Source organism: Lichenostomus cassidix, chromosome 5 (assembly GCF_008360975.1).
Source record: "Lichenostomus cassidix isolate B80296 chromosome 5, HeHo_3.0, whole genome shotgun sequence".
NCBI lineage: Eukaryota > Metazoa > Chordata > Aves > Passeriformes > Meliphagidae > Lichenostomus > Lichenostomus cassidix.
In genome coordinates, this window is record NC_139486.1 from 50,367,383 (window position 1) to 50,387,324 (window position 19,942).

General features: G+C 36.4%; 1 protein-coding gene across 1 annotated transcript in view; it reads left to right on the forward strand.

Annotated features, from left to right (window-relative positions):
• ELP4 (elongator acetyltransferase complex subunit 4) overlaps nucleotides 1-19,942 on the forward strand; it is a 133,180-nt gene that overhangs the window by 60,731 nt on the left and 52,507 nt on the right. The gene's annotated exons all lie outside the window — the stretch shown is intronic.

Sequence of the window (19,942 nt, forward strand, 5' to 3'; positions counted from 1 at the left end):
TTTTAACAAAGACATAAAACAGCCAAGCATCCCTGACAAACCATTTTGTTTAATCTCTTTTCAAATGAAAAGCTCTTAAGCAGGCCACTTGTCTTAACTGCTTGAAACCATAAAAAGAGAGAATTGCCACCAATAAATTAGCATATTTTTTACTCCATCACCAAATGGTGGTCAATGTGGCTTGGCACTGCTTTGGTGTTTGGGACTTCACCCTTAAGTGACCACTTTGGCCCTTATTTGACCCTCTGCCCTTTTTAGCTGGCCACTTGATAAGGTAACTTAAGGGTTCTCTCTCTTCACTGCCCCCTCCCCTTCACAATTGCAAGTAGCCCTAACCTATAAATCATTGAAAGGGCCCTATCAAGTGACAAATTAAGGTGCCCTCCTCCTAATTAATGGTCATCAATGTCTTTAATTATCTAATCCTATTGAGAGTAGTTAATAGTTAATCAGGCAGCCAGTTCTTCATGCAGGTCATCTCTGCATGAGTGCTAGAAGTTTCTCAACTAGAAGTATCCTCTTCAGAAGCCACTTAAAGGCAAATACGTGAAGGAGGGCTTTTTTCCCCAAAGACAATTCCTTTATAATGTTTGTCACTTTCCAGAGAAGGCAGTTAGTGAAACCAGGCATTGTGAGGTATTAAGCATTTTAGCTGCTGCTTTTGAGCAGTACAGTAGAAACAAAACCCTTGATAGTCTGTTTGGTTTTAAAATACAAGTGTTCCCACTGTTTTCAGAAGTTCAGAGAAGCGTGCACCCTTGTTTCAATGCATAGTAAAATCTCATTTATTGTAGCTATGAATTAGAATATTTGGGGGGTTTCTCATCGCTGCGAATCCTGACTCAGAATACGATTTTTTCTGTCACACAAATTTGAGATTCTAATTTGTAATGTAATTTGGAAGGAAGGAAAACCCTTAGCAGGAGGCTCTGTAAAAAGAATTGAATTAGCCATGGGGCATTGGAAACAGGAGTGCAGTGGAACTCTAGAAACAACCTGTTGCCCTAGACATGCGTAGGTGACCCACTTGAATAACTTCTTCCTTCATTGCTCAGCTGCAGCCCCTTTTGAATAACTTCAGGTTTTGTTAGAGATATGCTTTCTGTAAGCTGAACTGACACAAACTATCCCTTTTTGAACATGTTAGATCACTGTCCTACTGTGATCTTCCTGTACACGTTTCACTAATCTATAATACATATGTTTTTCTTCCTCATACTGTTAGGGAAAGCAGACTACAGATAGGCTGACTAGAGCAATAAGGGCAATAGGAAAATAGGAGCAAGGGAAAACTGAATTAAGAAAGGATGTGAATACAGTCTTCTAAAATGGGTTTCTAGTTTCTACAGTTAGAATGTGATGCGTCAGCAGTCAGTCAGTGCTGGTTCTGGGGGCAGAAGCATAAAGCAGCACAACAGTGTGCATTGCAAGCAACAGTATACTTTATACGAAGTACCACTAAGTCTAGGACTTCTTCAGGATATAATTTAAATGTGAAATAAAAATATATATGAGTACCTCACAGTTTTTGAAAGATTCTGCATATTTACGTACACAAATTAGGGTAAAAATATTGATCCCTACTTGAAATGCCACTTCAAAATCAAATTACGTAGGAAAAGTTAGAAACGTAGAACCTGTGACTTACAGCAAAATTTCTTCAAAAAGGGTCTTCATCACTAGACCACTCATTTTTTACCGTTTAAAATAAGAGCATGGGACATGGATTTCATCTCTGGATTGCTCACCACTTAAATAACTCTTTATAGTTTGGCCCTCATAAGTGAAAAACCGTGAATGTCAAATCTATTTTATTAGATTGCAGTTTTGGGGGAGGAACTCCGCCTCTTTATAGCCTGTGGAATCATTTAACTGTTTCAGTTTTCCTTGTGTCTTCTTCATCAAAATAAGGTTGACTGATGTTTTCTAAAGAAATTTTCTTTTTTTAAATTCAGGATGAAAATGGTTTTTTAATGAATATTTATGAGTGCTCATTGTCTATTTATAAATTATGAAGCAGAATCTTTCCAGGAAAACCTACGTGTTTATCCTAAAAGGTGCAGTAGCTATATCCAGCTTTCCCAAATCTTCACACATTAGTTACTAGCAACATACTATTAGATGCAGTATTATCAGAGATCTATCTTATGTGCATACCACTTTAAAGGACACAATTTTGAAGTTAGCCTGTCTAATCCTATTTCTTCCCACTTTGGAATCTTAATTAGAAGGAGATAAAAACCATCATTTGACTAAATTATTGTCTTGAATCTGTAGCAAAAGGTATAATCCGCAATTGGGCCAATTAGTGTACCCCATAGTTAGCTATGCTGAGGCAGGAAACTTGATTAGATCTGACACCAGCCTAGTTCCCACTGTTGTTTTGCCAGGTATGATGGTCAGACTTCAAAGGGCTTGAGGCATCAGCAGGGCAAGGTTTGGAGGCCAGCTTAGGTCCGGTCGTTAATCTCTCTGCTAAAACCACAGCAGCCCTCGCACAAAACAAGCTTACACGACACAATCATGCGGTATTAAAGTTTGGGTTGAGTCATGCCAATTTGCCTTTGATTTTCTGATGATTGACTAAAAGATGGCTACATGACTAGACACATACTGAAAGTTTACTGATTAGGTAAGTTCCCCAAATATTTGAAATATTTTTTGATTTCTCAGTTAAATGATATGACAACCCGTTCATCTTAATGCGACTTTTCAGCAGAATTGTTGTTGAAGTGCATTTTGCTTTCTTTGTAGCTCTGAATGTAACTTTTATCAACATTGGATAAATTTTGTGGGAACATTGTGTTCATGGTTTTATTTGACAGAACTTTATGTTTGTTGTTCTAAAGTCTCCTGTGTCAAGACGAAAGGAATCTGTGCTTAAATGTGTTTTTTTCACTGCTCCAAATTTCCATGGAAACATTGTTTATCTTTCTTATTTAGGTACATTTATAATTACTCGCCAAAAGGGCATTTTCCCTTAATTATTCTCCACCTCACCATCGAGTAAACCACTGTTCCATGGCTGTGATTACATAAGTGTTCCTTTCTTTTGCAGTCTGATTTGTTCAAATATTGCAGTAACAGTGACATGTTTCCATTCTGAGAAAAGCCTAAGGCTGCTTTAGTATTATTCCAAATGATTGAAATTGCCATCTTGCTGACTTTCCCTTGGGCAGCTTAGGGCCTGTTTACTTTTGTATTTGTTTCACATGTTCCCTCTGAGTTTGGCTGGCAGGACATCATTACCTGGTTTGACAAGACAGTTGGAGAAGATTCATATTTGATTAACTCCCTTTGTTATTGTCTGGACAACACAAACCTCTGAAATTATCTGTTTAATGTTAAAACTCCTGATAAATTCAGATAAATGCTTGCAAATAGGAAAGTTTATGAGGGTGTTTTTATTAATTCCCTAGTTTTGCCTAATTTTTAAGTCTTCAAGTAACAGTCAATTATTAGAAATATAGAGATTAAGCTTTTTCCTACAAGTTTTTATATTATAGTTCGTCTAATAAATAGTTGTTGTGCAAATACATTTTTCTATCAATACACAAGTCACAGCCAGCCAATATTTTCTTTCTAATGGCTGGTAACACCTGTGCAGCCCACAATAAAAACCTTTAGAAGCCAGTTCAGTTTGAAGCCAAGTGTCATATACAATATAAAGAATTGCCACACAGCAAAACAAGTTTCCTGAGCTTAATGTACAAGTTCAGGACTTCCTTTTCTGAGAGGTGTTTCCTAACAGGAGAAGAAATTAGAGGAGTCCTGTGTCTGCTATCTCAGTGCCAGGCAGATGCAATGTGGTACTGTGGAGCACTCTAGACTGCATTTTCCCCATGGTAATTGCCAGACTAAAGGGCATGTCTTTGGAAGGAAACATAACCACAAAAACCAGCAACTGAGTCTATATAGAATTAGAAATAAACATAGGGTTCCAAAGGCATTCAAATGATATCCTGTCTTTATCTAGCAGTAAAAGACAGTAATAAAATTAATGATTGACAAAATAAGAAATAATTGCTACTCCAGAAATTCGTTGTCTGTTATGTGTCCAACATTGGTATTTCAGTGACTTAAAACTCTTTAATACTGTGATTTTGGCCATTTAAGACAGGAAATACAGCTTAGGTAGCCTTCATCTGAAATCTCTGTATTTCTGCCTTTTTTTTGGCCTTCTTTTCGGTCTCGCTCATTTCATTGTTTATCTGAGACAGACTACACTGTGCTAAGCTTCTGATTTGCAAAAGGCAGGTGCAAGTGGCCACTCTTAGAGATTATTTACCAAAACAGATAGGTAAGACCAAGTCAGAGCTGATGTCTGCAGTGCTTCAATGTGGTATCCTCATAGCACAGGTTTGGTCCTAAGGGGCTCAGGGGATGGCAACGTCACTGAGTGCCAGAACTGTGCTCCTGCAAACATTTCCTAAGTAATTATTCATCAGGAACAGGTATAGGCACAGTGGCTTAGGCTGTTTCTTCTGGAGGAGCAAGTCAACCCTGTCACCAGCACATATGGCATCAGTATATATTTAAGGTATGCATCAGTGCCATACCAACCTCTCTATCAGTGAGAATAAGAAAGTGGCAGTAATAACATCACTTCTTTTAGCTTCTCCAAGGAGAATTTGAGGCAGTCTTCATTAATGGCTGACCCTAATCCTGATTATATTCCTTAGATGTTTCTAACATTGAGTAAATTTGTAAATAAATGCATTTGAATTAATGAACTGGTTTTGACCAGAGTTAACAAAAAGAATCAGTGAGCCTGAGAGCTGATAAAAGACAAAACACTGGTATGTTACAAATTTAGGTAAAGTGATAGTTCAGTAAAATAAGGAAAATAAGCTAATGTATGCTACAAGATATGTGTTGCAATGATCTACATACCTTCATATATAGAAGAAACAACTCTGTATTTTAAGATTGTGCACTGGTGCTGTTACACTTGACCCTCTGTTAGTGCCTTACAATCTTCAAAATGGAATCTTCCTTTGCTAAGCCAGCACTTGTGACTGCCTGGGTATCCAGGGCCTGGAGAATGGATGAAACTTCACAGGTATTCCTGGTTCAGAGACATGACAGAACTTTTCTGAAGTGTTACAGAAAGTGTATTTCTTCCATTTTCTCATCCCCATGTATTTGAGAACACAACTACCCTTGGGGCTTGCATGGAAAATCTCTTTCTCCTCAGCCTGCCTTGAGCAGATGCATGATACCTGGCAAACTCTAGTACTGGGTGTTCCACTTAAGCTGGGGGACTCCAATGCAGGGAACTCTGCATATAAAACTAAACTTTCCAACAGAGACAGGTAAAACATTGAAATAAAATTCAGCTGAAATTTATACCAGTAAAACTACCTATGCATTGATTTTTCCTGTCCATTTTTCCTGTGATATTAATAAAGACATTAGCACTGGGTAATTTAAAAATAGTTCAAAAGACAATAACTATAATACCATAACATTTTCTTAATCTAAAACAACCAACACTGCAAAAAATATTCTCCTGAAAAACTAATTCTGTCATAATAGCAAGCTCCATTTTGCATTATTTCATCTAGTAGCCAGTTCAGGTTCTCTTTACCTGGTATGGTGTACTTCACTGAATTGTTTTGTCAGATGCTGTCAAGCCAACCTACCATTGTTAAAGAAAATCAAACTAAATCATTTTGGCATGAGCCTTCCAGGAATAAGGCACAGAATATGAAGGGTTTGATGAAATCAAGGATTTGATTTCAATATTGCAAAAGACTGCCTGTCAAAAATGTATTACATTCTTTCAAACAATTTTGAATAAATATACATGTTTAAAATTGTGACAGTACAGTTTAGCTAAAGTTTTGGGAGAGTATTTTTAAATTATAATAACTTGAGTGAAACAATACTTGGAGTGCTCCCATTTGAAAAGAAAAACCCTCTGAATCCTAATGGTACACAGAACTGAAATCAAGTGATCAATTTTATACAGTACATGGAATTTCAGAACTCATATCTTGTGCACATGTGGAAGAATTTAATTTGCAAATGCCACCTTCTTATTGTATAATAGTGAATAATGTAAATGAAATTATAAATTATTTGTCTGGAGGCAAATATAGGAAGATATTGATTTTAGATTTCATATGAAGATTTGTAATATCCTGAAATTTATTTAATAATTAATTTTGTTTTGTGGGTTCTGTAACAGTGTAATGTGAGAGCCCCATTCAATTTTTCAAAACTTTAACCCTTGTAATACAGTTACAAGGGTTACAATACAAACATGAGCAGTTTCTTGTCAGTAAACATCTATATTTTTATTTAAACAAATAATTACAGTGTTCAGAAATATGTATGCCATGTGTTGTTGCAGTGGAAGAACATGCACCACAAAGTCATTAATGCAATGAAAGGTCACTTGTGCATATTGTAATGGGCTGCTCATTCTCAGCATCTGTGCTAAGGGTCAGTGTTGCAGCATGAAAGGGTTTGGCCTCTTCAGTCTGTAAATAAATGGGTCAACTTTTCCTCTATTGGCCAGACAAGTAAAGTAGTTGACATATTCCCACTTTCTGACTATTAGAAGACAGGCACACTAAGGCCATCTTTTGTATAAATGTTGGTTGGTAAAGATTAAAAAACTCTTTGTCTACAAGAATTATATTTTTCACAGAAGCAGTATTCAAGATATTGATGGTGAGTCTTTAGGAAGCAAAAAGAGTGAAGTCCCATATTTGCATAGTTCTCAGCAGGAACTGAGTGCCATTTCCATTACATGCTCTTTAAAATATCACAAGGTTTAACAAAATTAATATAGTTGTATAATGTTCTCATTTCACAAAGAACAACGAATTCAATCAGGCTGTTACACAGTAAAAGAGATCTCTGGTTTTCTATATCTCTGTAAATGCAGGAAAATAAAAATGAAAGGTGAGAGGAAGTCACATTTTCCCATCCTGAACCTTATTGACATGCACTGAAGTTCAGGGCTCTTAGTGAAAGGACTGAGAGTAGGAGGATTTTACATCTCTGTGTGGAAGATGCACATCCATCTGGAGCTTCTTGTCTCAATACTGTTTGTTATGGTTTTAATTATTGATCTTTGGGTAGGAAGTGATTCAAAGTACTCTCTGAACTGGGAAACTGGAAATAGCTCCATCTAATACTTGGAAAGGGTTAAAATGGCATTTTATAGGGGAACAACCAATGCTGCCAAACGTTTGCCATGACTAATAACATACTTAATCAAAGAAATTCCATGTGTTTTATTGTAACTTTGCACATTTAAGATTAAGGGTTAACATTTCCAGTCTTTTGAAAATATTAATGGTTTTGTATGTACATAAATCTATAAGGAAACCACAAATTTACAGTTTCTTTAAATTTTTCACCTATACAGAAATTGGTTCCATACTATTTTTCTGATCTATTCATTTTACTGTTTCACAAAAAATATTACCCTTTATTGAACTGTTAACATATAGGAACTTGGGCTTTTAAATTATCTTTATTGAGAGCAAGCTAGTATTAATGTGAAAGACTTAATGAAAGTGCCAAAAGGAGACAGGAGGAGAAAAATATACATACAATGCAAAGTACTGTAGTTGAAGAAAAAGTGTTCTACATCCATTGTGCAAATGCTGTTTTTTGCTTTGGCCAAGTTATGGGGTATTATTTGTTACTAAATTTCAGAGTACATTTTATTTTTATAATCCTGGCCAAGAGATTTGTGCAAAAATTAGATTATCATAAGCGAAATGGGTGAAGACTTCAGTGCCCAAGGTGTAAGTAAAGTTAGGTTTTGGTCATGCCATCTTTATTGCTCTCTTTCTCACTGTTGTTTTAGTTGCATGGGTTTGATTTTTTTTTAATTTGATTTTTCATGGTTGTAGTTCATAGGGTTTTCAAAAGATTCTGTATCATCTGTAATTTAAAGTTTCTCACTGCATGTTGAAAACCAATAGCTTTTGAAATACCAAGTGAGACTGTCTCCTAGAAGGAAAACATTATTTATTGAAGTTAAAGTTGTGCTTCTGACCAGATTAATATTGACACCATATTAGCCCCCTTCAGAATGAATTCCATTACCAAGTAATAGTTCTGCTCCCTCCTTTCTTCTGATGAAAGTAAGCAATAATTGTACAGTGTACAATAATTAAAGATTTTTATTGATGTCCATAAATCCATAAATACATAAAGTGAATTTGGCTTCCAACTTATACCAATTATAGTCTGTTTGACTTGAAGGAAACAGCTGGTAGCACTTGCTAAAAATAGTTTGCTTTAAATGCCTCATTTCAGGTATTTAAGATTTGAAAAACCTGTGTTTTTAGCTTACGAAAATGCAGTCTATGGGCTCTTCATATACTTTTGTCCTGTTTGAAGTCTGCTGTAGCAAAAATTACTCAAGAATGCACTCTGATGTTCATTAAGTTCATGTTTACAAAACAGTTCTAAATGGACTTACTTTTTCTCTCATATTAAACCAGTAATCTTTGAGTAGCTTGAGTCTTGTTGAAAAGTAAAAGCAGAAAACACAAAAAAACCCCAACCAGTTTGCCACTTATAAGTGGGAGGATGTGAGCACTGCTGCACAGGAGAAATCCACTTCACCTTGGATCCAAAACAATGCTTGCTACAAAATACTGATTGCTCAATATTTAAAGTTTTAAGATCTTTAGTGATCTTTGCTCTGGGAAAGACAGGCTTTGTGTGAGCCCCATGAGAACTCCAACACACAAGTGGATGAGCAAGAGCTGACCAAGGCAAGTCTGCCTGTAGATGTAGCCCCAGCTAGTACCCATCTTGATACACAGTATGTGATGTAGAGAATAGACACATCCGTGGCCACTGGAGGTGCCAAATGTTGCAACTGAGCAGCATTTTCTTTCCAGCTCTCTATTATGTGCAGTTATCCATTGGTTTCATCTCTTCTCTCATTGATTTATTAGGGACTTAGTAATGTGTTGCTTAATCAATAAACACTGTCATCTCTGGAGATAGAAATATCTCAGGTCTGCAATCTAAAGTCCCTGAAAGCAGCACCATAAACTTGCTAATCAACACTTCTCACCTTTTGGTGTTAAGGCTTTGTAATTCTGAGCAGATTACAGGTTCCCTGTGCTGCCTCAAATGTACTCTCACAAACCTTTTTCTACCAGAGAGTAGTGTGGAAGGAGTTACATCAGCTCTTTTTTTGCCATAATGAAGGGGAAAGTGGCTGTCCTTCTAGGATGGGTATTTATTAGGAGATACAAACTAGTATGTAATTTGTAATTCTTGTTGCTGTTAAAAAAAAAAAAAACAAACTAATAAGAAGGAAATCTAGTACTAGTATTTAGATCTGATCCTCAATAGTAGCATAGCCATGGGCTGTTTATGCTTGGTCTACATCATCTAGACTAAAAATAGCCTTCCTGTCATTTTATTGGCAGAGTTTTAGCTACTCCTTTAATTCTGTTTAAAAATGGATGGAGAGAAAGACAGCATAAATATTGAATGTGTTCAGATATTTCAGTAACTAAAAGGAGATTCCTAATTCTTTGAAGAGCTGTATAATTAAATGGAATTCATATTTTGTTTGAGGCATTTTTTAAATTAATATAATCTTTAAATATAGTATGTTAATTTTTTTTAATTAGTATCATTAAAGCAGCTACTTTTAATTATCTGTGCATGAAAGTATATTTATTTTATTAGTGTCCTGCCTAAGTTTTGTTCTTTTTAGATTTCCTTTACATTTTGATAAGAAATTACTAGTGAGGTATTTAATTTTTTGTCAGTTAAATGGGAAGCCACATTATTTCTATTTTTTTTATTAATAGACTGAGTTTTTGGAGAATAAGAAGACAAGTCACTACGCCTGTTAAAATCTTCAGAAATAGTCTGAAAATTTCAGGCTTATTATGTCAAAGTTTTTGAAAACCTGTGGAAATGAGGGAAGAAGAACAGGCTTTTTTGCCTTCTGTCTGTCCTAAAAAGACATGGGCTACTTTAGGAACTTTCAAGGCCACAGTTACATTATGGAAAAGACAGTTTTGAGGTGAAAGTGCATTTGTGTTGGTTTTTTACTTGTCTGAAAAGGGCATTTTAACTTTGAAAATTAGATCCAGGTTACTGAAACTCCCCTGAACCTACAAAGGAGAATTTTTACTGTGTTAGTAGAGTAAGGCTCTAAGGTAGAAAAGTTACAATGAAAGGATTTTGGTAGTGGATTACTTATAATCTCATATAAGAAGCACTTTTTCCTCTGTCTGAACTAAAATTCTGTTTGTACCATGGCCTTTTCTACTTCTGCTTCTCTGTTTTTGTTCATCCACCCCATGGTGTGTAGTTGCATCCTTTAGGATAGTATTATCCTGCACATTCAGTGTAGTTGTCTGTGCTCACACAAATAGAAATAACTGGAAGACTTTCTTGCAGCTTCTTTGATTTTTGTTATTTTTGTTTCTCGAGTTTTCATCCTGAAATTACATTGTTGCTTTACAAATTGACCCAAAAAATCAGCATTTATTGTGGTCAGATGTGTTTGAAAGTAAATTATGTAAACTGCTGCTTTTATGGAAGGTTGGTGGTGGTGTTTCCAGTGAGATGATGGAAAGAGAAGCAGTGAAAGTTGTAGTTTTTGCATGAGAACATCCCAAGTGAAGTCAATAGTTTCAGTTTGTCTGTTGCAAGTGCATGGCGCTGGCCTAGCGGGTTATCAGTTTTCAGAACTCATAATCAAAACAGAATGTTTATTAGTGAAAATTACATATAACTGGTGTATTTTTATACATACAATCTAGACTTCTGGTAAAAATATCTATAATTAAAGCGGAGTTTGTACAAAGCCAGAAATAGTCCCTTAGCGATCATTTTCATTGTGAGAAGAATCACTGTTTATGTGACATTACTGTATTCAAACCATTTTATGAGAGTTTTATAACTTTTTTTTTTTTAAGAGGAAGTATGGTTTCATACAAAATTATATTCCTAAAAGATTTACTGTTCCCAACATAAAAAAATATTGTAAAATTACTTTCTATCTTGAAAAATCAAAACAGCTATTCTTGTTTCAAGTTTCATCTAATATATTGTTCCGTATGGTTGTACGATAAACACATTATTCCTTGAACAGGAATTAAGAGTAAAGCTGCCGGGAAGGGGTTTTGTTGTCAGAGTAGTTCCCGCCTCATGTTTTGTAAGAGATTTCATGGTCCTATTGTAAAGAGTGGATGATTTAAAACGTGTTCCCAAGATAAACTTTCCCATTGTCATTAATGAGGATGGATAATACTGAGTGACAAGTGCATTAGGAATGACACAGAAAGAGCTGTTAGATTTGTCAGAGCGTATCACTTCAGGCAATGAAACTTGAGGACATTCTCTTTTAGCAATTTTTTGCTATTTATTTAGAGAACCAAGGATTGTGATTGCTCACACAGGTGGATTCTGCTGTTTAGTTCATTAAATATTTAGGTACCTTTGAAAAGGTAAAGGTGATAAATATGAGCATTATACTCCACTGTGAGGGGTGCAAGTGGTTGTTTTGCTTACCAATAATTCAACAAAACTAAGATGCCTTTAATTGGTTTTTAAAATGCTTACTTGGTGGTTCATTTTTAATTTGCAATATTCTTACTGAATGGGAGTATTAAAAGTTATATAATAAGAAATGCTCTGAACTGTCATAGTGAAGCTTCTGGGATAAAGAAGCTTAAAATTAGGACACTATACATGTAATTTACATTGACTTAAAAATTGTATTTCTCCATAGAGCAAGACTTTTTAAATATTTATCTCAGAATAATTAATAATGTATGACTTTTTCTGGTGTTTAAAATCCTTCCAAACTACAACATGCCTATCAATTTCCATTTTGAACATGCAATTGGTCACTTTTTCGCCTTGATTCATCTTGCCTGGCTGCCAACCAAATTTTGCCTCTGTGTACCTTCTTGACACTAATAATGACTGAGTTTCTGTTCGTTTGCGTGCAAGATTTCCCAAGCGGCAGTTTGGGGCTGGGATAAACTATCTATCCTGATTGCGTACAACTAATCTGCCTCAACCAAACCACCCAATGATTGAAATTGCATTTGACAATTCACCTCTCCTTGGCGTGCCTGAGGTGAACATAGCTACAGACCATCCCCGGAAGGGCATAGCAACTCCTCCATATGTTGGGGAGGATCTTTTTATTTGTGTCAGGAGACTTTTAGCAAAGCATGTATAGGCAGAGAATATTTTTTTTTCCTAGACTTCCTTGTTTGCAGATGCGTGGCTGCTGCTTTCTCCTAACCAAAACATTTCGGTTTTGTGAAGTGTTTTGTGATCTTTGCTTCATTAAAACTCTTCCTTTGAGATGAACCAGAGCAATATTGGATGTACAGGACATAAACATTCAAGAGGGATTTGAAACAGAAATTATTTTTTGTTAGAATTTGTAGACTAGTAGTGCTGGTCAAACATCAGGCAAAGTACCTGTTACTCTGTTGACCATTAGCAAAGCCTTCATCTGCTTGGAGCATTTGGATAACACAGAACCTGAGAAAGCATGAAAAAGCAAAATCATCTGTCATATAAGCAATCTTTTCATTCTTTTCCAAATTGCAAATTTATTCATATTGTGTGTAGTTGCTGGTTTAAAAAGGTGTCTTTACAAATCTGATCTGACAAAACAGACCTTTTATTTCTGGGTGAGATTACTGAAGTTGTTTTCAGAGTAAAAAGCTTTCTAGGATTCCTTTTTGCCAAGTATTGTACTTTTTGTATGAGTTCGCTTTTAGCATAATATCTTAAGTAACAGCCTATGTCATCAAGAGTGTTGCTTTTCATTAGTGATGTGTGTCACTAGTGCTTCATCAGATATAATTAATTTTTCAAATGCAACATTTCTGAATAATTAGAGTAATAAAGTTCTGTTTCTAGATAGATAATTCCTCTGTAGTTTTCTGCTATATTTTCAATATATTGAAAGAATACACTTCAATATATTAAAAGATACACTGGATATATGGATCCCTTCTAACTCGAGATACTCTATGACACTGTGATAATGCAGTTAGAAAATGGAAGAATTGCACTCTGGGATATGTTTTGTTTTCTCACTGTTTTGTGTAACAGCATGGTTTTGCTGTTATTTTTGTATTTTCACAGAAGCACAAAGATCCCCAGTCAAATTGTCCTTCCAAATAAGTGCAGTCCATCCTTGTTACTGAAAAGGGGAGTGTCAGTGGCACACTCATAAAGGCATCACTATCAGCCTAATTTTCTTTCTGACACAAGTCATCCTTTTCTACTTAAAACTGAAATGCATTTTTTAGAGCATTTTCATTCAGCAGATTAAGTTCAAGCTGAATTAGTAATCTTTTTGAAGTGCTTGATAGCTGAATGTTGTAGCTGTATCTATTTCAGTTGTGAGGAGGAAGGTAAGTAAGATGGGTATCATGCTTTCTGCAGCATTTCCAGCCAACAAGTCCACAAGAATCAACACCCTTTTGAATATATAAATCATTAATCTTAGTAACCAGCTGCTCGGAAGGCAGGAAAGAATAACTCAGCCACACAGCCATGCTCAGTTCACTTGTTGCAGTAGCAGTGCGCTAAATCTACCCATAATTTATGTCCTGCTTTCCATATTTATTCATTTATTTATTGTGATTGATTTTCATTCTGATCCTTTTTCCTTTGAGTGTCTCTGTGTGCACAACACAGTGTCCTGTGTATGTGCTGATCGCTTTAAACCAGTTCTTTTGGGGACAAAAATCAGTGTCACCATCTCAGACCTGGCAGCCCAACAAGGGCACCCAACTACTGCCAGGTGTTTGCATCGTATTGCCTGGACATGTTCCAGTCCTTTGGAGTAACTCTTTGGTTTCTACATGATTCCAGAACTTTTTTTTTCTTCCCTTTGGTATTTACCATGACTTCTTAAAAAATAACTTCTTAAATTCTTAGTCTGGATTTGAGACTTTTCTTGTATGTTCTTTCCTGTGTGACATCAAAGCTTTAGGCTATGACTTGGCGTAATGGCCTTCCTCAATATAATAGTTCTTGTCCACATCAGAATGAACAGTTGTAAAAATGAGAACTTTCTCAGGCTCCTGCTATTACATATTAAATACCTGTACTAGTTTTATTGTCTATAAAGCAATATTAAAGAGAGGTGGCAGAGGAGTTCTATCCTGTTACCACTGCACTGCCAAAGAAATTAGGGGAGAGGGATTTGAATTGTTGGAGTCTGCAAATTCATCAAAAGCTAAAAAGAGAAGAAAAGTATCATATCATTTTTAAATAACCAGCAAGCTGTTAAAAATATTCAACATATTTTTAAAAACAATTTTGTTAATCTAATTGTACACTTAAATTTATTACAGTTGTCTTCTCACACCCAGTTATGCCCTTATCACCAGCTAGTTCTGACCTTAGAATCTCCAAATATAGTTATGTGCAATGCCATTGAACATTACATTTTAAGATGAAAGTGCAGTTATTTGTAAATCTGGTCTGTAATTCAAGGAAGGCTTCTCCATCAGTTTCTGTATCTACAGTGTGGTGGTTTGTAACACCCTTGTTATTATAGAAATAATAAGAGCTCATTACAATGCCTTTGTATTACAGAAGCATAACTTTAAAATCCTCTTGAAATTAAATTATTGCTTTCAGAGATTGAAACTAAAAGAGACTTTTAAACTTCTACTTCAAAATATAGCAATTTTTGTAAAAAAGAGAATATGTAATGCTCTCTATCCACATTGATAAAGCTTTACACAGCATCAGTCCTTTGAAAAACACTTTGCAAACACTTGCAGATAAATGCAATTCCTGAGACATGGCAGATGTTTGGAAAGTGCCAATTCAGACTTTTAATTGACTAAAGACCTTCTGTCTTCACTGAGAGAGCTATTGGAAAATACTTAATACATTCATACTGTAAGTTTTAATGTTGGGATGTACTTTCTATACAGTTTGAAACTGTTAAAATGGAGTAAATATAACTAGATGTAAAGTGCTAAATCAGGCCACACGGGCAGTAGTTTTGATGTGTATTTGTTATATAATGCTATTTATCTCTGAGCTGTGATCACTGCTTTTTGACTGATGTTCCCATTCATCCCATATTCCTCTTCACTCCCCACTTTCCTCCTATTTGTTTTAAAAACCATGATAGGAAGATCTTCTTCTTGGGGATTGGACTAGATCACCTCCAAAGGTCCCTTCCTACCCAAACCATTCAATGATTCTGAGTTTCAATGATTCAGTGATTCAGACAAAGACACCAGATATTGGAATGCCTTTAGCATCTGGATTAGTGCCTTAGCTTCTTTACTGCTACACTTGATTACTAACCAAACTCTTGGCTGGATATTAATATGAATTCATTAACAAGAGAAAGCCCAATAGTCAGTCTTATGTCCTGGAGATTCAAAGGAGGATTCTCTGTCCTCTGGGATGGAAGTTCAGCTGACAAGCAGAACTTCAAATCAAGCTGCTTCAAATGCTGTGGGCACTGCCACTGACTATTTCCTGAACTCATTGGCAACAGAAAGTCCTTGTGACTTGATAGTGTTGATTTGCCAAAAGTACTCCAATCTCTGCTTGGAAAACTACTGTTTGATGAATTGTTTCATTCAGCTACACAGTTGGTGAAAGTTCCACGTAACATTAAAAATTCTAGGCTTATACTTAGGTGTCTTTGATTCTTCACAGAGCCTAAAAAGACAAAGGCACAAAAAAGCTTTTGCACAGACTGAAACCTGTTCCTCATGAATATTCAAAGAAATGGCTTCAATCACACAGAACAGAAAAAACATATCAATCCAACTTCTTTTATTGATACTACTACTGATTCAGGTGTTTCATCCCCCTGCCTTTCCTCCTTTCAGCACAAGTCTATGAACCATTTCTTATTTCTGGATTGTTCACCTTCAGTCTTCTGCTCCTTTAGCAGTTCTTTTAGAGATGGGTCTACTTAGTACCATCAAATCTTGCTGCAGATTATGTAAGACAGATGACTTACGAATGCTGTCGCCATTACTTACTCAGTTCATTTTGTCTTTCTGCTGTTACACAGTGCCCATGTCCTGTAATGTTTAGGCACCCTGGTTCCATATAACTGCATCAAGAGAACACAAACCTATTGTCAGTGGGAGTCAAGGAAACAGCTAAGAGACAAGGATTCTTCCTGTAAGTGTGTCTCTGTCCTAGTTTCAATTCATGTATGCAGACACTCGCATTCTAAAAGCAATTATTGGCATTGTGAAGCTGTGTTGTTCAGCCAGTCCTAGATAGCACACAGACGTGGAATATAGTGTTTCTATTTAATGTGGAGCAGTTGGCCTCTGGGTGGGACACTGCCAGTGAAGTGGTGGTCTGCTGAATGGCACAGTCTGCTGGACCTCGACTGGGGTGTTCCATAAATGCAAAAGGGCTATGAACCACTTGGCTGAATAGACGTCACAAGAAAAACATCTTTTTGCCAGATCTCTGTCTCCATGTGTTCTGTCTTTCTTGCAGAAGGATTTTGGTACCCCAGCCATGGTAGGCTCCATATAACAGCTCAAATGATGAGTAGATCTCACTGTTAAAGTACTCCCCTTTTGCCCTTGCAATGAAGATCCTTCTCATCAGTTGGAAGGGTGATGTGCTGCTTTGTTGAATCAACTAGGTTCATTTGCTCTTGTAAGTCTATCATCAAAACCTAGATCCTATATCTTAGCTGGACAAAAGTTTGCTCCTGATCTAACTCTTCCAGTTTCTCACTTTCTTGTAAAATGCCATTTTCTTCAGACTACCTCTTTTTCCAGCAGCCCCTCAGGAGCCTTCAATCTTTTTCCTTTGTATGGTTGCCTTCTTCATCTTTGTCAAGTCCTGCAGCAGTCAAAAACTTCTGCAACTGAGACATACAGGAAGAGGAAAATTCTTGCATTTTCCCCTGTTTCTTTTGCAAAGAGAAGAGAAGAGGGAGATAAAGTCGCTGTCAGGAGAGAAAGCTGGACTAGAGTTCTACAAATTGTGTCTTTGACCCTGTTTCCTGCTACAGGTGAGACTGTGCAAAGAAAATTAATTGTATTGTGAAGAGAGATACACATACACCTACACACACGCCTATCCTATCTCCAGTCCTTTGGCTGCATCAAGAAAAGTGTTTTACAGCTTGACTAGGATGAGGCTGGGAGAGCTTTGCAGGCTAATAGTGCCAGTCCTTTTCTTCTTAAGCAGAGATGAAAGTCAGTGACTTGCTGTGTTAGGATTTCATTTACATAGCCTAAGTCTTAGATTAGTTCAGCATATAAATTCTATGAGAGAAGAAGTTTTGATAGAAGAGGAAAATTTTGAGGAATTTTTGAAAGAGAGTAATGAGACATTTTGTGAATTTTTATATGCAAAGCATCCCAAACCCAAGAAGAGAAAACAAGGATTAGATTTCATAGGTAGAGAGTAGGTACACTGCTGTTTAAGATATTGAAAGGGAAGTTAAATTGCAAGGACCTTGAAAATTAAGATTTGTGGTTTGTGTTTGCTTCAGCAGTAAAAAAATGGGATAATGGAGGGGTAGCACGACATTGGTGCTCCTAACCAAAGCACTGGACTAGAAAAATAATCTTTGCAGTAATGTTTACAATATGTCTGGATTTATCAAGATGATAAAGACGGAATAGAAATAAGTCAGGTCTTGGCAGTGGAAACAAAATATACAGACCAAGAAGAAAGGTTACCTATTAGGAACGTTCTAAGGGAAGAAGTATTGCATTCTCCTTCATTTTTATGATGCTATTTAACTTTTGGGAAATGAACTGTCACAGTCTGAGTTTCCAGTGTCTAAGTGTTAGTGTTACATTATTATGAGCTATCATGTTATCTCTTTAATTAAATCAGAGCCAGTATTACATTAGTCATGGATCCATTCAGGGATTTTTGATGCTTCCATTTCTTGTTTTGGTTCCTTGGTTTGACTATCAGTTTTCAGCTGCTGTGTTCTGGGCAAGAATACTTCATCTCCTCTGACTGTTAATGTAAATTTGATTGAGGTCTTGTCTGATTTAGAGCTACAGTTTTCATGAAGAATGTTTTCCCAAACACACAACAGCCAATGTCAGCTGGATCTATGTGTCCTGGTAGCCATAACATAAATGACTCATAAAAAGCAAGTGACATAAACAAGCAATGCAGTTGATTTGTGTCTTGATTGGACTATAAATAACACTTGAAGTGTATGATTTCAGAGCCCTGTGGAGCAAATGATGTAAGGAGCTGGCAGGGGTATCAGAGTTAGCCCTGAAGAATTCCTTGCAGCTGCCTGTAGCAAATGGCAGAGGATTGTATTATCAGGCTGAAGTTCATTTTGGGCATGCATTCCAAGGCATTCTACTTCAACCTCATGGATCAGCCTGTTCTTCTAAATTTCTGCCTTTAGAGGAGCTGTGTTCTGACTGTAGGCAGTTTCCATGGAGTCATTCACTCTCTGGTAGCCTACATGATCACTTTCATGCTCAGCTTTGTCTGAAACTCAGAAAATTGTCTAAAGTGTGAATGAGTTTATCATTGCATGATGCAGTGGGTGGGAGCAGGTAAATCACCACAGGTTCTTTCAGGTGAAAAGGTTTCTAGACTGTACTACTTTTTCCTCTGATCTGCAGAGCATAAATTTGATAAGAGGTAACTACAGAGTAAGAAATTAAAGGGATCTGGGCTGACAAGGCTAAACACTTCGGGCATGGAAGAAAAGGGAAAGGAAAAAATAAGGGGGTCAGTGATTTGTAGTAAAGAGTTGAGGACAGAAGAAAACACTACACAGGGAAAGAAAGTGAGGACATGGGCAACAATGAGTTAGGTCTTCAATTAAGATTATTAACTCTGTAATAGGATTTTACTTCATTGTTTTCTAACAGTGGCAAGGACAGTTTTTAGGTCACCCTTGCCTAACAGAAAGGCAGTGATTGTAATTCATTGAAGACAAGGTGGGTGGTATTTTTAACACAGTGCAAATAGCCATAACATTTGAGAATGGTTGTTCTGCTCAGATGTCTTGGTTTGTCTAGTAAATTTGTCCAGATCTGTCAGATCTGTGGGAAAAACAGAGTGCTGTCTCAGTGGTTTTAAATTAATTTGTTCTTGCAACTGGGATTTAACAGTTCCTTTGAAGCAATTATTATTTTAGTACAAGTGTATATGAGATGCTACCTGTCAATGAGTACCTGGGGAATCCTCAGTATGCAGATCACTGACCTGATAAACTGAAACAGCTCCCAGGGAGTTGTTATGGTCTGTCGCATCAATGAGTATTTAGGGACTCTTTAATATGTGGATTATTAGGACAGTAAAAACGTCTGCAGCCCATTGTGTCAGTGCAGCTGTTCCACAGGAGTGTTACTGTGCAGCCTCAAAAAATGTTGTAGAAAACTCGTTGGCTAAGCTTATATTGTAGCCAAGGTTTTGCATTAAACAAGTGGACTTTTTTAACCTTTTTCCAAAAAAAAGAAAGCTTGGGCATTAATGCTCGTACTAAACTGGTTGAGTTTGGAGACTGCATTCATAAAAATTGCCCGTTTTCAATTACATATCAAGTGAACAAGAAATTCCTGTATTGAATTCCTGTGCTGATTCCTTCCCTATTTTTTTGTCTGCAGTGTAGGAAGTAAACAGCAAAAGTAACAGAAATTCTCCTGTTCAGGATCTTCTATCCCAAGGATAGGCCAGGAATAAATTATCACATAAATAACCCAATATTTTTAATAGTTTTCTAAGATAAAGCAAATTTGCTCCCTCTGTGATCAGATCCATGTATGAAGTTGGATTCTTCATGTTGATCTCAGAAGTATCAGAGATTTGAGTTAGATCTTGTCTTGATGTTTTTCTTCTTTGAATTTTCTTTTATAATTGAGGAGAGATTTCTCACTTTCCTAAGATAAGATTCTGATCATATGGGCATGAGTAAAAATGGTGTTAGTTAGATCTTTATAACCTGTTATTG